At 34.1% G+C, this 21,452-nt stretch overlaps 2 long non-coding RNA genes across 2 annotated transcripts in view; both read right to left on the minus strand.

Moving 5' to 3' along the window:
• LOC136800699 (uncharacterized) overlaps positions 1 to 21,452 on the minus strand; it is a 164,801-nt gene that overhangs the window by 61,834 nt on the left and 81,515 nt on the right. The gene's annotated exons all lie outside the window — the stretch shown is intronic.
• LOC136800697 (uncharacterized) lies at positions 17,641 to 18,460 on the minus strand. The gene is made up of 2 exons (XR_010845746.1): positions 18,342 to 18,460; positions 17,641 to 18,144 (listed from the first exon to the last, which is right to left on the minus strand). It is a non-coding gene; the product is annotated as an uncharacterized lncRNA (long non-coding RNA).

Consider the following 21,452-nt stretch of genomic DNA (forward strand, 5'->3'; position numbering starts at 1 on the left):
AAGGTGGGGCTATCAGAGGAATCGTCCGGTTGGTGATCGACTGGCGTAACAGGATCAGGGATATCTATGTCGACGATTGGCTGGGCAAATAGGGGGAGGGCTGGCGGTGTACTCCTCGAGGTAACTGCAACTAGTGGAGCAAATTATTGTACTTGCGAATTGATAGGGTTTGAATTTCCTCAGAAAACGACGGTTTCTGACAGTCAATCTGCCGGATCCTGATACCTTGACAATGAGTTTCTTTGATGAGGCCACTTCGGTCTCATCTGGTTGGATTGTTTCCAGTTTGGTTTTGGAAGAAGACGTTGTCCCCTACTTTGAGTGGACCCAGCGAACGTGATTGCTCGCTGAGTGTTTCGGTTGTTTTGACATAGCGTTCCTTCAATGACTGTTCTTTAAGGACCCTAGCTTCTTTTCGGCGGTGTGCAATATGAGGGTTATCGTAGGTCGACATTTTCTTAGAGATTCCTGGTAGACTGTCTAGTAGACGTCTTCCAAAGATGACTTTAGCTGGCGAAAGCTTGCATGTGGGATCTGAAGTATTTCGCAGCATGAGAAGAGCACGGACCATTTTATCAGTATCCAAGCTGCCATTGGGAGAGATGTTTTTCATCAAAGGTCGCTTGGTACTTTTGACGGTGACTTTGGCCCTGCCGTTTGACGGTGGTAGGTAAACTTGATGACTTTCTGTGATGAATCCCCCATTGTAGGAAGAATGCTTCGGTGTTTTTCGATGAGAATTCTGGTCCTCCATCACTTGAGACTTAACGTGTCCACCGGATTTTGAAAAGAGCTTTCGTAGCGCAGTACATAGGCAAGCAGGACCTGATTCATCTTGGAGACTTCAGTCCAACAAGACAAACGATCAGCAGCGATTAGATAGTACCATGCATCCCATGAATAGAAAGTAGTCACAAGCAACCGCTTCGAATGGTGTTGATGGGATTGTTGGTTCGTAGGGTGGTAGCTTTGGCTGTCTTGGAGCGTTGCGGCTACAATCACGACATATATCGCTAACGTTCTGAATGTCATTAGTGATGTTTGGCCAGTACACTTCAACCTTTGCTCTTACGTTCATAGCGGACACTCCTTGATGAACTGAACCACGTCATTTCGGAGGGTTTGTGGGAGGAAGATACGGTTCTTCTACAGGACAACCTCATCGATGACATACAGATTATTACGGAACTTCCAGAAGTATTGAAGGCTTGAAGGTAGGCTTTTTTTCGATATAGCGGAAAGCCTGATGCGAAGGTCTTGATGAGATCTTGAATTTGGGGTATTTTTGGTTTTCCTATTTGAGCGATTATACTATATAGAAACCTTTTATAAATTTTTTTTCTAGGTTGACCCTATTTTTGATGAAATTCTACTGGAATAATTCCCAGGTGATGATGTACATGCTCTCAGATGCAAGGGCGGCTAATTCGATTTCCATCTCGTGTCAAAGTCGTAGGTACATATCTTGTATTGAGGATAGTATCATCTAAGACAGCATCGTCGTCCAGCTTGGAAGGGTTACGCGAGGTGGCGTCAGAAAAGGTATTGTCTTTCCCAGGTTTGTGCATAATCGAGAATCTCCACAGTAGAGTGCGTTGTTTTAGCTTTCGGAGACGTGGGTTTGTGATCTCGTCAAGGGTTCGGTCGCCGAACAGCTTTGTGAGAGGCTTGTGGTCTATAACAACAAGGAGTTGATCGCATCCTTGTGTGAAAGTAGCGTGTCTGCTCTATCGAATAAGCGATTGCCAAGGCCTCTCCCTCAACGAGTGCATGTCGGGTTTCTTCAGGTTGTAAAAAACGAGAGCCAGCAAGGATTATTTTCCATCCATTGCTGCAGCAGGCTGGATCTGGTTGAGCGCAGATGCGGTGTTTCTGTGATAGGAAGAAACCAATCCCGGTCTTGGACCAGTCTGGTCGAAGGCAAGTTGGACGGTTCAGGTCAAAGATGATCACACCTTCCTTGATTGCATATATGATGATTTCTTTGGAATGTTGGAATGCACGGTCAAGCTCTTCGTCCCATCTGAACTGAGTTTTGGGACTGAGAAGTGGTTTGAAGACAGCCATGACAGGACAACAACTTGTTGTAGTGGCCAATCTGATTGATCAGCCCGAACCAGGAGCGAATGTCTGCGAGTTTCTTGGGTGTTGGATATCCTCTGATAGCGTTGATGTATTTCTCAATTGGCTTTATTTCAGTTGGTTGTGATACAAAAAACTGCTCTTAGAGCAGAACTGAAATTTTGCTGCGTCTTGGTTGAGAATGATACCATTGTTTCCGCATAGAGTTATAAAGTCTATTACTCTCCACCAATGTTTTTCAAGGTCATTATATTCGTCCCACATAATAGTGTCATCTACACACTTTGACTTTCTCTCGATATCAGCGATGATTTCGTCAAATCTCATAATTTTGCAAAATTGTTTGTCACTCTTCTTATACCGGTTAAATGGTCTCCCGGTAGCATTCTTATCTTGACATGACGATCTCTCTATTGTTTTATCATCATCAAAAATAATTTTCTGGAGTTAATTAATATGATTACCCATTTTGAAAGCTCAGTTTGTCTTTTTCTTATCTCTAGATAATTAATGAATCTAAGGAAATTCCCTTTTATGGGAAATTCCCTTTATCATACCACAAGTAGTTATATAAAGCGCTCCGCAGGATTAAAAAATCACTCAACTCAAAGAATTCGAATAGTTATGTTACTAAACGTTTACATTAGTAAAATAACATATGAGAGCAGTACCCTTCGATGCACTTTTTTATAGAAAAACCAGTAGAAGTATGGCTCTGGCTTGGCTGAGTTACTCAGAATTAAATGTTCTTGCCATATTAAACAAAATAATGATAAATGGCCAAGTTATAACATCTGTACACAGGAAACAGAACAAGCATCCCACACACTGGTCTTCTAAGATACCTAAAGGTATAAACGTAATACGATCAATGGTGACCTAAATCGATCATATAGAATCAGTAACAATTATAATAAAGAAAAGGAAATTATCAGAGAAAGATTTAGAGAAGCAGGTTACCCAATTCGATTCACTGAAAGCGTCATCAAAGATTATGAAACGAAATTAACCCTATTAGCCCCAAGCTTTTTTGACTTTTGTATCCCCAGGGGGGGGGTAGAATCTACCACCCTCGATTATTTTCGATCTAGAAGAGCTATGGCCATGAAATTTGGTACAGATGTTCTCCATCATGATACAATTTTCCAGGAAGAAAAAAAAAATTGATTACGTCATTCAAAAACTGATGACGTCATCACAAAATTTCCACCTGTCGGAAAAAAAAACAAATATATGGTTTACAAAAATGTCTATTACAGTCGAACCAATAAAGATATTTCAATTCTGTTTGAAGATTCTGAAAGATAAAAGACTGTTCTTTAACATATTTGCCGGTTTTGCAAATTCCATGAAGAGTTTTACTTAAAATCTATGCTGAAGATGAGTAAAATTTTCAAAATTTGATGACGTCATAAATGATGACATCATCATTTTCAAAAATTTTCTTTTGATTTTTTAAATTTGTATTATCAATGCCTATCACGTGTCAAAATTTGAAAATGATTGAATAAATAGTTTAGAAGTTATCAGCACTTTAAAATTTTGAGTTTTAAGCGATTTAAGCTGGGTTTTATGTCATGTTTCACAATAAAGTCATAAAACCTGATCTGGACAACCTATGACCCTAAAATTTTGCACAAGTACTGTTAATAAGATTTTATTAAAAGTCAGAAAGTTTCAAGTCGTTTGAAAAATTTTTCTCCGAGATATAAACAAAAGAACTCCAGCGTGGTAGATTCTACCCCCCCCTGGGGCTAATAGGGTTAACTGATGATTGCATCATACCTGATTTCCTTTTCAAAGAAAAACGCAAATTCATACTCATTGAGGTTCCATTTTCAGACACCAATGAACGACTTGCAAAGCGATTCATTGAAAAATTGAAGTTTTTTTATCGACGACAAAATTGATCTTGCTATAAAATGGGCAACAAAAAAAGTAAAACAGTTATTTAACTCGAAAGATAAAAATCCACACCCAGCGTGTAAAATTTACGAAGGCACGTGTTCTTGTGGATTGAATTATATCGGCGAAACCCAACGTAATGTTGAAACCAGGTGGTCAGAACAAAATAATTTTGAGCACAACTCTGAACCTGCAAAGTATCTTAAAAACCACCCTGACCACGAATTCTTATGGAAAATAATTTTAAACGCTCCCACGAATACCCGATTAAGAAAAAATCTGGAAGCCGCATTAATTGCCCTTAAGAGACCACTTCTTAATGACCAACTCGACTCTGCTCATTTAATTCTTTTTAGAAATGGTGTAATACACCTTTCCCGAGTTTATTTTTTCCAACATGAAAACGAGGCCGAGTAGGATAAAAATGTAAACATTGAAAAATCGAAGCAGGCGATAGAGGGAAAGTTGTGAACTCTCCCATGTTTATACCTCTGCTCTCTGGCTTTTAATTTGAGAATGAGCACAAAAATTCTTCAGAATTCTGCCTAACATGAGTATACTCTCACTCTACGAGCAAACAAATATTATTATGAGTAGTATTTTTCTCATAAATACACTTTTTGTGAAGCAGAGAGGCGAGTGTATTTTTGTAAAAAATGAGATATATATCTGATCGACTCCTGAACGTCATAGGAGGCAATTGTGACTCATTTTGTACCAATCAGTGGAACCTGGTGAGATTTGACGATAGCAGTAACAATAACACTGGCACCACTGATCATCACCTCCATCAGTTTTGGTCAATTTTCCATCCGACAAACAGAGAGCAGAGTTGAGTCAGTGACCAAAAAGACGGAAAGAGTTATGGGTTCGTGTTGTTTTGGACATGGTTAGAGGGAAGGAACCTGGATATATAAACGGACAGTTCACTTTAAACGTGAGGATCATTAATGCTTTAATGGTCTATGAAAAATAACAAGAAATATGTTGCAATGACTTTTGGAATAACAGACATTGAACCTTCGAATAAAACCAAAGGAGTCTTTCAAAAATTGTCAGAATGATAATGACCTGTCCCGTGACTCTGTGTTTGCTGACTGTTCTGTTGAAGCTGAGGTCAAGCCTTGATTTTTGAGTAGCCATTATGTTTCAGCATGTATCTATGTATATACCCTGTCTTCGTAAACATTCGCCAACCAAAAAGCTGAAAGGCTGAAAGGAATTTTGAACTTTGAATCTGACTATAGCTAGTTTTTTTTGTAAAAGTATTTTTGATTTCTTTCCTTGTAAAATTTCAATTTTATGTTGGTTAGGGGGTGGTTAGGCTAGGGCCACATAATTGTTGAAGATACATCTTTCTTTATTAATCTCCTGAAATGTTGAAGACATCACTACAGTGGTGGCAACTTTTGGTAGGCTTGGCATGCCCCCTATTCGCCCACTGTCTCTTTGGCTTGTGAGTATAGTAACTTCTTTTTAGGGATATTTTTTGTGGAATTTGATGAGTAAAGTGCAATTAGTACCGTGGAGAAATAGGAGAGCTATGACCTCATACGTATGGTAGTAGACAAAAATTTACCAGACATAATTTGAAATGGCTTTTGTTCACTTTTTACTCTCTTGGGGTCTATGTAATACAACATTCATTTAGATATATTCTTCATTTTCATGCTAGCTTTGTATCTCCCTTGAAATTTTGTGTATGTGCACCCTTAGAGTATTATTGAGGATGTTTTATTGTATTATTTGAAAGAATTTTAGTTCAGGGAACGTTCTACTATACTATAATTATGACCAAAAAGAATCCTCTGACCTGATATTATCATCATAACCTTTCTTTTTTCCCTACTTTTAACTGTTGGTATTTCGATCACTTTGAGAGTAAATAAAGGCAGAACTTGAGAGATATTCTATCATAGTATGACTTCAGCATATTTTACAAATATTTCGATGGTTATTTTGATGTTTACTTCAATATCATTAACCTAAAAGTTTTAAATAACAGTAGCTTTCTGCACTTTACTCGCTTGTTCGGCCATTTTGAATTTTTGTTTGTCCTACTCGGCCTCGTTTTCATGTTGGAAAAAATAAACTCGGGAAAGGTGTATTAACATAGATTTTAATAGAAAAGATACATTCACATATCCCGTGAGAATATGCCTCTTTTCATTTTTAATAGCTTTCTTTCATTACTTTTTAATGATTTTAGACGAATAAATTTGTAACTTTTTTGATTTTCAATTTTACTATTCTATTGCACTGATGATGTAAAGATTGAAAAGCTTTTGCTAATTTTAAATGTTGTTGTTTTTTATTTTTTAAACAAAATGGAAATCTGTGCTTCTCAGTAATTTCTGAAATCTGAGGCTCAAATTGTTCTTAATTTGTTCTTGGGTTTTGGCCAAATTTCAATAAAAAAACGTGTAAGGCAAGGCACGGATGTAAACAAAATGGGCTTTACTTTTGAAACTATAACTGTAAATCACTCCTTTGTTAGCATTTGAAGGCTGAATAATTTTGTCTCGGATGAGAAGTCACCCAATAAATACTGTAGGGCTAATACCATTCCTTTTGAAAGCTAATTCAACTCTATGTGTTCGTTCTACAGCGGTGGCACTTTAAACCTTTAACGTAGATGAAAAGTGAAGGAGAAGAAAATCGTTTATAAAGGTTTGTTTTTTTCATTGCCTTTTTAAATCTAGATTTCCATGTTCTAGTCATATTTTTTCAAATGATGAATTATTTTGTTTTTGATTATATTTCATATGAAGGAAATTTAGCAAAATGAGACAAGAAGAGAAAATACTTTAGTTGCTTCTCACATCCTTTCCATAAGAACATTAGCCTCGTATTTTTAAAACCCTGTTCCTTAGATATCCGAAATACTTAAGAAAACCTCATTCAGTCAATCTTTAAGTATTCAGTTTGTAGAAATTAAGCATGTTTATTGACATCTCAGAAACTTTAAACTTGAAAATATCAATAAATTATGAACAGCTGAGACTGTATCTGTATTTCATGGTAGTTCTTATTAAAAAAAGTCGTTCCCTAATTGAGGAAAAAGTGCACATTGGCATTCGCATGGAATATCCACGAGTTAATCCACGAGAAAAACATCATCTTTATATATTTTTTTAATCATTATATAGGTATTTACTCCTCACTTATGGAGACTTTTAATTGAACATTTAAAAAGCATTACCTGCAATTAAGATATATCCGACATCCAAGTCTGATTTTTACGATATATAAAAGGATGGAATTAGCTCACATACCTCAGGGCTTAATGGAAAATAATAGAAAATTCAATCCTATGATATAAAAACTTACTATGGTTCTATAACGCACCCCTGATATTATACCATATTTATGCTTATTGGGTCAAGGGCTATCGTTTGCCATGCTTAAATTATCTAAAAAGCTTTCACTTTACGAGATAATGAACAAGAAATTGGCTAAGTTGAGCCCTCCCGTCTTCAGTATGCCATAAGGTTTTACAAACGTACCGTATATTGTAGCGTGACTAGAAGCTAAGAGAGACCATTAGTCGGGAAGAAGAGTATAGATGGACCAATCGATTAGTGATTGAAAAAAGATTAAATTCACTCTTTTTCCCACTGGACCCTGGAGCTTGAAATTAGACCCACTTTAACAATTTCTTTCAATTGCAATTGGTTATCAACCGAATCAGGGTTTGACCGAATGGATCGAAACGGGGATTGATAGAGTTGATAGTAATAGTATAGAAATAGCGATGATAAATTTCTGCATACTATCTCAATCAAAGGATGAAATTTTGCAAAATAAATGAAAGGATAAATGAGAATCGAAAAAGAGAGAGGAAATTGATTGTTTGAAAACCCTTTTAATATCATTGGACTGTATTTGATAAGTTTTAATACGCCTTAATCAGATGATTTTCACAGTTGGGTGCAAGGCTTCATATATATAATATAATATATAATTACGGCATAGCATACGAAATTCCTCTGTTGATTGAATATTGGGTCATTAGATGTTTCATGAACACGAATTAAACGATATTTAAGCATTCTTTTAAAGGTTACTGATAGTATTGTTAAAAGGGAAATAATAGCCTCAACTTCTTTTTTTATACTGTAAGTTATTAGCAAACAATACCTTTTAAAAATTTATTTATAAAAAAAAAGCTGGATAGATTTGACATTGTTTTGACCAGGGGATGTTTATTGTGCTTTGTTGTCTGAGTTGCAAGCAGCTTTGTTTTGAAGGTATTATATGTGTGGATGTGGTATAGTATATATATGGAGTGTGGATGAGTCATTTTCTGTTTACCATAAAGGTGTGTACGCAAACATGTTTTGCTAAATTAGTGTGATGGATTGGAGGGATGTATGGTTGAATGATCGCATATTTTGCTGAGATTTTTGGAATGTGTTTAGCTTACTATTGTTCTGAATGGTAGGTTAAAATTAATCAAATTGTATTTAAGACCACACTAGAAACATCAAAGAAGTGATTTTGGTATACTGTAAAGCAAGTTGTGTGTGTTTTTCAAGGATTCGGTTTCTTGCTGGGTATAAATTTATAAGTTAACAATGAACACCTAGAAAAGTTACCAAAAGAAACAAGAAATATGGAAGCGCTAATAAACTTTAAAATGTTCATTTAAAGAGACCCAGTGTACAAGAAAAAAAAAATTGAATTATGATTATGATAGTACTTTAAGTTTCATCTTTATGGAATCGTAAGCTATCAAATTAAAAATGAGAAATGCTATGATTTTATGTTGAAAAATTTGGATATATCGTAAAAAATGTATAATTCAATTGGAATGAATCTCTAGGGTCATAAATACAAATGATAATTCTCTATAGACGTTTTGTGTGCGTAAAGATCACTAAACTATGGAAGCCGAGGAGGGCCTTTTAGAAAGAAATTTAATTTCAGAAAAAAAATTTAATTTTGGAGAAAAAAAGTTTTTTTAGAGAAAAAAAATTAATTTTAGGGAAAAAAATGTAATTTTAAAGAAAAACTTTTAATTTTTGAAAAAAATATCTAATTTTGGAGAAAAAAATATTTTTTTAGAAAAAAAATTAATTTCCGAAATGAAAAATTAATTTCTAAGAAAAGTTTTTATTTTCGGAAAAAAGATTTTTCGGAGAAAAGTTTTTTTACTTTCGGAAAAAATTTTTTTTTCGGAGAAAAGTTTTTATTTTCGGAAAAAAAAATTAAAAAAACAGAGAAAAAACTTTTTTGATTTCGTGCATGCTTGCATGAAGTCACCACCAGTCGGGCTCAACCGACATGTAAAGATTTGATTTAAGTTCTTGTAAGACCCAAGCCAACTGAGCCATTCAAAAGTCTGGTCCCACTTGCTGGGTGGGGATCCCAGGGGGATCCCATCAGGAATTCCATCCCATCATGGCTTGTAGTTATAACCACCGGACCACTTCTACCCTGATGCTAATGCAACAAGAATGTCAATGAAAGTTAGTGTAGACGGTGACTTCGTGCAAGCATGCACGGAATCGAGCCAAAAAGTTTTTCTCTTTTTTGAATTTTTTTTTCAGACGGTGACTTCGTGTAAGCATGCACGGAATCGGGAAAAAAAATTATTTTTTTCTAAAATTAAATTATTTTTCCTAAAATTAATTATTTTTTCTGAAATCAAATATTTTTTTCCAAATTTATTTTTTGTTAAATTTAAATATTTTTTTCTAAGATTAAATATTATTTTCTAAAATTGAATATTTTTTTCTAAAATTAAATATTATTTTCTAAAATTAAATATTTTCTTCTAAAATCAAATATTTTTTTCTAAAATCAAATATTTTTTCGCAAATTTAAATTTATTTTTCTAAATTTAAATATTTTTTTCTAAAATTAAATATTTTTTTCTAAAATCAAATATTTTTTTCCAAATTTAAATTTATTTTTCTAAATTTAAATATTTTTTTCTAAAATTAAAATTTTTTTTCTAAAATTAAATATTTTTTTCTAAAATCAAATATTTTTTTCTAAATTTAAATTTACTTTTCTAAAATTAAATTTATTTTTCTTAAACTAAATATTTTTTTCTAAAATTAGAAATTTTTTTGCCGATGGCACTTCTCGGCTTCCATACTAAACTTACAATTTGCTATTAAAAATTTATTTTGATGACGACATTTAGAAACCAGTTCAGTTCTTTTGTTTGAAAGTCTTTTTTTGACTAGGGTATTTCAAAATTTAGTATTTTTCATAAAGGCATAAATTGCAAGATTTCGACACGTTGTTGTATGATTTTATCTCTTTAACGATTGACCCTTGTGAGTCTTTCCAGTTTTTTTTATTTAACGAGATCCTCTTACTTAGGGTGCTTTTTCACTACGCTAGATAGATAAGTGGTTCTCATCAACGGTCCTTTTCATAAATTTCTAAGGGTTGTAAAAAATATACAATGAAGATTCGTGCTTAACATCAGATTTTGATCGCTTCATATCAGCATTCCAGATTTAACGTCGAAAATTGGTTATTAAACCTTTTAGTGTTCTCCAAGAGAGGGGTAGACCTCTCTTGGCTTAATGACCAATTAAGCGAAAAAGACAGCATAAATAAATTGGTTGCCATAAAAGTAGCAGAATGGGTAGTGGGATTCTTTTGTAGAAAATTGATCATATGGTAAAAGTGTTTTCTTTCCCGATAGAGTTGAAGAGCAATAACTTTCATATGTATGGATTTGATACAAAAGACGAGGAATCTTGTCACAGAAAATGTTCATTAGAAGGCTGTAATTCTAAATCCCTTGATATGCGAGTTGATGATTTTTAATAAAATTTTCTTCAAATTCAAAGGGTTGTAAACGCTTTGATAACTGTTTTGGGAGTCAGTAATGCTTTCCTATCAATTTTCTTTGTTTCAGCTAATCGATTTTCGCCAGACAGTCTCAGTGAAAAACCACCCTTAAGGTTTTACAAGGGATCTTCTCAGTCCGCTTGAAGCGTATATGCATGGAGTTGTAAAGAAAAACAGCAGTTTAATGTGTCGGTAATTGGTCGTTAAAGTATTTTGGATTTCTTTTATAAAATGTACCAAAAGAAATTCTAAGGTCGCCCGATTAAATGAAACTTTTTAGTAGAACTCAAATTTGCTCTGAACATTTTAATAATCAGCATTGAAGATTCTAGCCTTTTAATATACGAAAATTAAATAAAACTTCGTCCACGACGAAACAAGTTTATGTTCCATTTCGTTATCCGTTCAATTTTGTTTTGAAAAGATATTTTCTCAAGCCAGAAAATGAAAAGTTCTTTATAAGCACACACGATTTCAGACTCGATTTGTAGACATAAAGTCGCTGGAGAAATTTTGGAGAAAAGTATCAAGTAATAGAGTTCACCTTAAAGAAAACATTGTTCGAAAAATCTTATTATTTGACGAGGGATTGCCAAGTTTACAGGCATTTTTTAGTCCAAATATTTTCTTACACTGATGTCAGAAACAATGAATCTCGTCTCATCTATTTTCTAAAGCTTAAATGAGTCAATAAGATTTCACCAATGGATAAAAGAGCTCATTTGCCAAAAATAACGTCAATAAGGGCCGGCGTAAAAAGGGACGATAAGGTAGTCATGAATTTTGAAATTTCCGTAGATATTAATTGGGTCTGTTTACAAATAGACAGTGACGAGGAGCCTTTTGGCTTTTGCATTTTGATGTTTTCATCGTCGTAACCATGAAATACAACAATAAAGTGCATGTAATGATTTTCTACGACTGAGAACTTGATTTTTATCCTTTTCAACTCAATCGATAAAGAAGGGCACCACCAATTAAAAACAACACCTGGCAAAACCTGATAATACACCGTTTAGTAGTGTCGACTGTGCAAGCGTCCAAACAATTTTCCATTGTTTTGATTTTAGCGACCGCAGGAAACTTCACTCTTTCCCGTAAAAAAACAGTAGGTAAAATTCCGGTTCTCGTTAGGAAATCCAGCAGAGAAATGGTAGGTAAAATTGATGAATTTTTGTGAAATTTTCAGGAGAGATCCATAAAATTATCATTGATATCATTTTCAAATATCTAAATCATTATATCCAAAGGAAAAAAAAACTTGACAATGTTTATATTCCTCTGACCTTCCACAGTACTACTAAACAGGGAAATGATATAGTGAACTGGAAGGCCGGGAAATTTTGGTCTATTGTAATATGAGTGTTGGCTATTTATTTCGGCGGGCCAATAAATTTTCGAGTTTACCGTAAGAGCCAATCAGGTTTTGGCAGATTTGGCTTTTGACCAATCAGATTACGGCTTGTCTTGCTTGTCGTCCAATCAAATTTTGTTATGATCGTGAAAAAATGTCAACAAAATAATTGAGCGCGCAAAGAGATCAGATAGCAAAAAACAAGATGGAAGCAGGAAACAAGGAAAAAGATTTGGATTATTTTGAAGAAGCAGAAGAAATTACTTTAGAAGACTTAGAAGAACTGGACTCAAAAATTGATGGAAATGAAATAACCGTGTCTGAAGAGGAACTTGATGATGATGGAGTTGATTTCACATTACAAACGATCCCAAGACTTGTCCATGTAGATGAACAAAATGTCACAGTTGTTTGTGTTTCAGACGTTGATGTAATCCCAGCCAGCATATTTGGAAGGTCGTTTACATTGGACAGACAACCAAGATATTTTTGTGAATTTTGTGGTAAACCTTATAAAAGTGAAAGATGGTTTAAAATTCACATTGAAGGTTGTTTGCAAAAAGGTTAGCTAGCAATATCCAACATCACACTTTCACTTACATGTTAATTAATAACACGTACACGCACACACATGACATTTTCATATTTTTGTCTGACTTGCTATCTTTTCCTGAGTTTTTGTGATAGATTTTTTAAGTGTTTATTGGGAACTAACTGCTCTTCTATCTGCTCTGGTCTGTTTTATATACCACTACTAATCCTGCTGTTCTATACAGTAAGGACCAGTAAGTGTTATGAAGTTGACTTTCCCTAAATAGAGGGCAGTCAAATCAGCCAAGGTGGAATTTTTCGAGGGTCAAAGATAATCCATAATTATAGAAAAAATATGCCATATTATATGGTACTCTTTATCGTTTTAGTTATGAATGTATTCAGTAGTGTTTTTTAACACTATTTTTAGTGACTAATAGATCTTTTCTGTAATCTTGCCAACATGACAGTTTGCAGGCTAAAAATAGCGACTGTTGCTAGCGTATAAAAAACCAATACCAATCTGGCGGTAGGGAGTATGAGTAATTGCTAAAATCACATCAAACTGTATTTATGAAAATATTTTGATGTGGAGACTAATACTTCAAACCTTTTTTTTCAGCGGTAATGGCGGTTTCTGTTGTACAAACCAAAGATGAGGAAGAATTGATGAAAAAAGCAATTGGTGAGTCAAGATAACTTCATAATCTCTAATGCCTCTCTCAAAAAAGCAATTCAAAATAGACCTCATTAAGAATGCTGAGATGGCTGACATGTAACTTGGTAACTGCTTTTAACCATAGTTAGTAAGGGGATCACTACTTCCTCCTTTTTTGGACAACCTAATAAATTACTTGAAATTAGAAATTCAGACTTAAAGTATTCTAAGATACATCTTCGCCATTTTGAAAAATTGCCCCTCTTTATGAAAATCTCTGTATTTTCTCCCATTTTGTGATTTTTGAGGCATTAGATTTTCCCCTTCCTATGGTAAATATCCTATTTATTTTTTCCCAAGCCCAATGATAATGAGCAATGAGGTTCCTTTGTCTATTAAATTTTGAAAATGACTTCCCATCCCTTGTTTAAAAGGTCACTGCTACCTAGACCTGGTTCCTTATATAATTTTTTCATATTTTCAGATTTCTTGGAGATTGCCATTGCCAGTGCTGTTGATTGTGGTTACTACAACATTGCAGAACCTGGACTGTCAGTCAAAAAGCTTGCTGTAAAGTTATCTGAACATTTCAAATCTGATGAATTTATTGAGTATGCATGCAATAGACCTTTTTTCAAAGAGGACGTCCTGTTGAATAATTATGTAGTCCAGCCATAAAAACAATGATAGAGCCATGCATAATTACTGTATCTGTAATTATGCATGGTTTTATCATTGTTTTTCTGCTGGACTACATAATTATTCAACAGGGTGGCCTCTTTGAAAAAAGGTCTATTTTCAAAAGACCATGCTTGAAATTATTAAGAAAGACACCATTGTCAAAAATACGCAATCTTCTTTATCAAAATTTTACAAAATGGTTATTAATGAAGCTGAGGTTGCGAAATGGAATCGACTCCTGGAAAGCCTTGGTTGTCCTAGCCCACACTCCTTGTTTCTGTTCAATTTTGTTGCAGATTCCTTCTTAACCCAGATTCTCTCATATTATGGGTCTCAAGCTGAGATAGAGTTGTTGGACATGGAAAAGCTACAAATATCAAAGGATGAGGAGCAAACCTTATATTACGTGGCTGGGTATCTTGTTTTTTCGCTCAAACAAGGCATGCGGACCTCTGTTTTAAAACCCAATCCACTGGTAACTTTACTCGAAAGTTGGGGTACCAAAGACAGTAACTCATACAAAGACTTGGGAATCAACGAGTACGTTAGAGCTTGGGTTGAGCAGGTGGATAGAGGCGGCTTATTCAAAGTGAACGGCCAATTTTATCGGATTGTTGTTAGGATTGAAAAACTAGCACGGACTATTTTGAATCTGAATTTGTTTGCTACGTACTCTGGGGAAAATATCAAGGAAGTCCTCAAGACCAAATTTTTATCATGCACAACTTTGTTGAATGAGTGGAAATCCCTCACTATTAGTTTGGATGAAAATGTGAGGTCAAAGCTTTTCCTCAAATTAATTTCAAAGTGGATAAATGTTAGAGCTAATGCATTTGTGAAGGTGTGGCTGCAGCAATATAAATGGAGAAAGGCCCAAGAAGGAGAGAAGGTAACTGAACAAGGAGAGCCATCTCTCAGAAAAGGACTAGCAAAAAAGGGAGCCAAGAAAATTGTTGATCGGTCAATGATATCGCCAAAGAAAAAACTTACAACTGTGAAGGGTACACCTAAAAAATCACAGAGTGTTATTGCTGCGAACTCTAAAGTTAAAAGTGCAAAGCGAGTTTTGAATAAAGTTAAGAAACTGAACCTGTAGTCAAATTTTTTCTAACATTTTTGTATTATTTTAATTATTTATTACTTACGTTTTCACTATTTGTGCTAAATACGACAGTGTACGAAATAAAAGCAAAACAGAATTTGTATAAAATAAAAAACTAAAATCTGTTGCCTTGTGGGATTTGAGGTAATGCATTTTAAAAGTTTAATTGTTTATTCAAAAGTTATCTAAGATCAAAATGGATTTTTTATATATAAAATCTGTTCCGCTTATTTTTGGACACTATTTTTCCTGGCTTGGTGTTTTATTACCTTAAGGGAAGAATTTGAAAAAATTAAGTTTCCGCCAAAATTTATTTTTTTCCGCCATCCGCCAAATTTAATTTTTCTCATATTTTGTTCGATTTTAACCGTTTAGAAGCATGATGATTTTTTATGATTTGATTTATATTTTTTTAACTCAAAATATTAGGAGATTCATTTTATAATTTTTGATTTTTATAATTTTGCTATTTTAAAGTCTTATTTTTTTGTTTTTTTTTTCCTTGAGGCACGATACACTCTTTTCTTTTGTTTTATATTGGTCTATATTGTGCTCTTTCAAACATTATTGTCTTAATTTTTGAGTCATGAAAAAATATATGATTTGATTTCTTATAATTCCAATAAAAAAGTACAGAGAATAATGATGCAGTCTCAATCGGTCTTAGACCTGCTTAAACAAGTGTTTGTGCCTTTATTTTTTTATTTTGTTCAAAAACTTATTACATTTCATTGTAATTATATCGTATTGGTCAGTAAATTTTTAATCAACTCTTTTATTATTACATTTTGGCATCATTTATAAATAATTAAGAGTGTTTATAGTAAAAGAATAAAACTGTTGACTTTCAAATTAAAATGTCCTAGTTGTTTTTTTACAAGTTTCAAGCTGTCTAATTTAATATTGAAATTTTGACCGGATTTTCTCTGTTCCAATTTCTTAAAAATTCCAGTCGAGGGGGTAAAACACTCCAAAAAGTATACGAGATTTTTTCTTATTTTGATCGTGATTCCTGTTTCCTAAAATAAAATCAAAAATTGCATTTTGTTGAAATTAATTAGCCAGGTTAGGCCTTTTCCAAACGAATTCCTTAATTCATTTTCCTGGTTTTATTAGCGTTTTTGGTTTTTGACGCGAAAAATAGTCCCAATAAGCTTATCTCGACTAGACTACACTGGGTGTCTACGGATTTCTTTCTGTTGTTTTCAAGGTGCACATTTATGGGGTATTTTCAAAGTTTGAGCCTAATTTGTGAGGAATTTGACTGTGAAGGATGAAAATGACTTTCCCTCGTCTATTGTTTTCGGAAAATTTTTGGCTCTTCCTGAAAAAAATCCGGCCATGCCGGGGTGGAGTATGTTTAAATTGTCCGTGGGGTACTTTAATCGGAATAATAAACATTGCAGGATTATATTTTGCGAATAGCCTTGAAAATGGTCTTTTTTATAAATAGCCAGTTGAGAAGTCATTTTTTATTGGAAGAATTGACAAATTTCGCGAATATCGTGTTTTCATATAGGCTGCCTGTATCCACTAACGAATCGTGCTTCTTATAGATACTGTGGTTTTGTAGAGGTCTGCGATTCGCAAAATTTAATCTGGCCTTGCGAACACTTGTTATTAATTTTCGCGCACGTTTTAGAGTTGGGATACTAATTAGGGAAAATCAGGAAAACGTTCACACGGGAAATAAAAGAAAACAATTTGAGGGTAGATACGGTTTCCCGATATTACCACTCTAGTAAGATTTTGTAATATGATGTTTTTCGTACTAGTAAACATCCTGAAAAAACTCCATTGAAAAAACTTATCAGGAGGGGGGTTCTTGTGAAAAGCATGTATAAAGTAGGTTTGACATAATTATTCAGTTAAGTTTAGCTTAGGTAATTTCATCTTTAGCCTAATATTAAAAATAAAATTGTGTACAAGTAAAGAAATGCAGTTGACGCTCTCTAATTCGTTTTTCAAGAGAAATTGGATTTTCATCGAATACGAGAGGGTATCGAATAGTGGGAAGTCTCCCTAATTCGATAACCACGAGGTAGATATCGAATTATAGACCTGGGGGAGAAAAATATAGGAGAGACTCAAATGGTTTGAATCAGGACAAATATCGAAGTTCTTGCTGAAAACCTAAGTTCTTTTGAAGAAATCTTCGATATTTGTCTGTTTTTTTTTTCGTTTTGAGGAATCGAATTTCAAAATTCTAATTCGAACGCCAAAATTTGAAAGTTCTAAGATTGAACTCCGTCCTAAAGGCCTTTTAACACGCTAGAAATCGAATAAGAGAGCGAAAAATCTTCAAGGGACTTCAAATTTCCATCGGAAAGGGGAGCTTATCGAATAATAGAACGTCAACTGTATACACAAATAGAAAAATATCTACATTCAAAATTGTAAAATTGTTTGCACAATAAGAAAAACGCAAAAGATGTCAAATATATACAAGAAAAAAGAAATGAAAGATCTCTAAAGAAATATTTAAAAATGCCATGGCAGATCATAAAAACATAAGAGTGAAAATTATCTTTTTATTCTTATCACATCTAGGGAATCAGTAAAGATCGTGCTCGTTGTGCTCAAAGCTTTTCACTAAATACTTTTCCTATCGTTATAAAATAACTAATTATAAAGTACCTGGGGAAGCAAATTAAAAATATGATTTCTAAATGTTCGTAAATCATTTTGATTGAGTCTTTTGTTTTTGTTTTGGTTTCTTTGGTTTTTTCGTTTTTTTAGGAAGAGTTCTTTCATCGTTGATATCTATGGTTATCTGCTTTCGTTTTCTACCACGAAAATTACCTCTTAACGAAAGTATGAGTTCTGATTTCGCAACCACCAATTTTCGTTCTGTTAACATGTACTGTTCCACAGTTGGGTTGTCTGATCCACCTAGTCGAGCCCTGTGCTTGGAGAAATGTTCTTCAACGGGGTCCTGATTGATCTTATCGGACAGGAAATATTCGACACCATCCATACGTAGTAGCAATGGAACTAACTCAACGAATGAACGAACTGAAAAAATAATATCACAAGATGTTACAACATAAATAGACCCTAGAAGACTTTTGACCCAAGATTACATCTGATATAACATGTCTGAGAGTAATGCATTGAACTCTGTATTAACAGAAATTAATCAGAAAAAAGGATAGGTGGGTGAAAATTAAGACCCATATGGAAGAATTATGAGTTAGACATTGAAAATATACCTGTTATTCTTAATCCATTGAGTGTCTGTGTACTGATACAATGTTTTGCTTGTTCCTTTGGTGGAAACGGCAAGGCTTTTGTTTCTTTTTCCCAGTCTTCGAAATACTTCAAGAAAACGTCTTCGAGCCACTAAATAAGAAAATGGTATCAAAACTTTAGTCATCCAAACATTTGTTGTTTTTTCAATTTCATAATCAATACAGTTTATCACATATCTAAGTTCGATCTGATTTAACTGAGAAGTGGTAGCCAATTTAATGAAACGAACAACAAAAAGTGACGTTTATAAGGAAATTTTTGTAAAACTTACGATAATCAAATTTAAACAAACCTTCAATCTGTTCTCCTTTTTAGCTTTATCGTCAGCAGTCTGATTGGATGTAGCAACAGTCTGAGTGTTGTTTGCTGTGACTGTAGCAGCATTCTGATTGTGTGTTGTGATTGTAGCAGTAGTCTGACTGTGTGTTGTGACTGAAGCAGCAGTCTGATCGTGTGTTGTGACTGTAGCAGCAGTCTGATTGTGTGTTGTGATTGTAGCAGTAGTCTGATCGTGCGTTATGACTGAAGCAGCCCGATTGTGTGTTGTGACTGTAACATCAGTCTGATTGTGTGTTGTGGCTGTAGCAGCAGTTTGATTGTGTGTTGTAGCTGTAGCATCAGTCTGAGTGTTGTGTGTGATAGTTTCGTCTATTTCAATTTCATCAAGTCTAAATTCGATAAGCCATGGTTTGTTGGTAGACGTGCCTGAATAAGTATCTTGAACATTCATGATGTCAAAGAATTTATCAATCATTCTGATGAATTTTTCAAGCTCCTTAGTGGTGCTAAATCCTTGTTTCTTTAAAGCATTTGCCATGCTGGTGCTGAGTACCTGAAAAGAGAACATAAAAAAAGCTCACAATTATAAGTATTGAAAGAAAATTAACTATAATAACTAAAATAAGACCAGAATAAAGGGTCCAACAGGGAGGGGAGGTCAGTGCAAAACTTTTCAGCAAATTTCTTTTTGCAATTTTTTGGACACCATAATTTTCAAAATATAAAATTCAAAATCTTTCTCTGAAAATGGCAAAATGTGCAAACTTAAAAATAAATGTAGTAGAAAATAGGCACCTGAGCAGCAAGATTAACTCTCATGCGTGTTCGAGGACCAAGTCGAATGTGATCATTAGTTAATCGTGGTAGTTTCCGCAATCCAGGTGACAGGGAATTCTTATTAAGATCAAGCTCATAGACAAAACGAATCTGATTCCATGATAAATGCTGACCATTGACCTGAAATGCAAAATACAATAACTCATCTTGAGATCTTCTTGATCTTCTATAAAGAAACATATTATATCAAAACTGAAGTATGTCTCAAAATAACTGATAGTGGAAACAGAAAAGGCTGTAACTTTTAATATAATTTGAATTGATTTAATACTTGTTGGAAAGATAATCGTGAGTGGATTATTATATGCAAAAAAAAATACTAAAAAATTTCAAAAATGAAGAGGGTTTATATTTCTGAATTTTTGATTGTGATTTAATATTCATTGGAAAGATAATCATGAGTAGATTTAATGAAAAAATTATCAAAAAATTTCAATGAAGAGGTTTTCAAAATTAGGAAAAAATTTTATTTGAAAAATAAAATCAATTGCACCAAAAAAAACTTTCATGGATCAAAATTTGTCATAATCTTGACAAGACCAGTATTATAATCTTCAGGCCAGCTTGGCAGATTGAGCTTTCACTTACCATAAGATTTCTTGTTCCTTTGTTACCACCTGAATTCTCAAGATTATTTCTCAGTGTTTTGAGAAGATGTGGAGGGTCACTGAAGAAATATATCTTCCTGCCGAGATCGTATCTGTTCCAGGCCCAGTACACGAGACCTTCTTTCGAAACGTTTGACCCATCATCCATCTTATGCATCTCGTAAAACTTTCGATTGGCTGAAGCACCATCACTGACAAAGGAGTGGACTTTCAAGCCAATAGCTTCGGTTACATGCACTGCCTCCCAGATAATTGTGAAAAGCTGTTCAGAATCAACACTGTTAGTTGGGTAAAGACCTATTGGCAGGTTGAAATGCTTAAAGTAACCTCTGATCATGATGCAAAGCATGTGTGTTGCTAGGGGTTTTTCTTTTAGAGCACCATCCAAACTTCTCTCCAAAACAGATATCTCTTCACTAATCTGACCAAGCTCTGTGAATCCAACCAGTTGTCCAGTATTTCGACTGAAAACAAGACCTGATTTGATTTTCATTTCGTCAAATAAGATTCCACAGCTTCGTTCGAAAGGTTTAAGTTCTGAAACCTTTAAATCAGTTGCATGTTTACGAATGATATCTGGGTTGTAGGACGATCTGATATCAGTAAAACCAGTATACAGATTCAAAGTAGATTTACATGGTAGTTGCAAGAATCCACTACTTCGTAGTTGTTCGTATGTACCTGAAAAAAGTAAAATGATTAAATTATTTGCCTGGTTTGGTCTGGTATCTAACCCTACTTGTAGATCTGGAGGGGGAAATTTGGGTAATTTTTCTCGAGTGCTCCAAGACTATTAGTATTAGTTGCCCATGCCATAGAATTTTCCTTCTTAAAGAATTCCTAAAATCATATTACTGCAGCATCATAAATATAAAATATGGTTAACAATTTTTTTTCCCCTCACCCAAGGCATCTGGATAGTCAGGGGTATAATAATTGAAAAATCGTAAACACCATAAAATTTGAAATGGTCGTATAAAAATGAGAAACTGACTTTGAGAGTTCTGGGAAAAAATCCACAAAATGGGGCAGGGTCACAAATACAGAAAGATAGAAAATATAACCTAAAATACCTAAAAAAATAAGAACAGAAGGCTGAAAGTGCTAAAGGTTTTAAGAACAGCTTCAGCCTCAACTCAAATTTCATGGTTCTTATAAAAAAGAAGAGTGTGTGGTGAGTGGGAGTGAAAAATCTGAAAAATTGCCAAGTGACCCCCCCCCTACAATTAGGGACAAAGAAGTACATGGACACAAACAAACTGCTAGATATTCTACCTTTTTTGTACTAATTTTAGCAGATTTGACAAAACTGTCAAATGTTCCAAACTTATTCAATTTTTTTCATTT

The sequence above is a fragment of the Clytia hemisphaerica genome, unplaced genomic scaffold (genome assembly GCF_902728285.1).
Source record: "Clytia hemisphaerica strain Z4C2 unplaced genomic scaffold, Clytia hemisphaerica genome assembly, whole genome shotgun sequence".
Lineage (NCBI taxonomy): Eukaryota > Metazoa > Cnidaria > Hydrozoa > Leptothecata > Clytiidae > Clytia > Clytia hemisphaerica.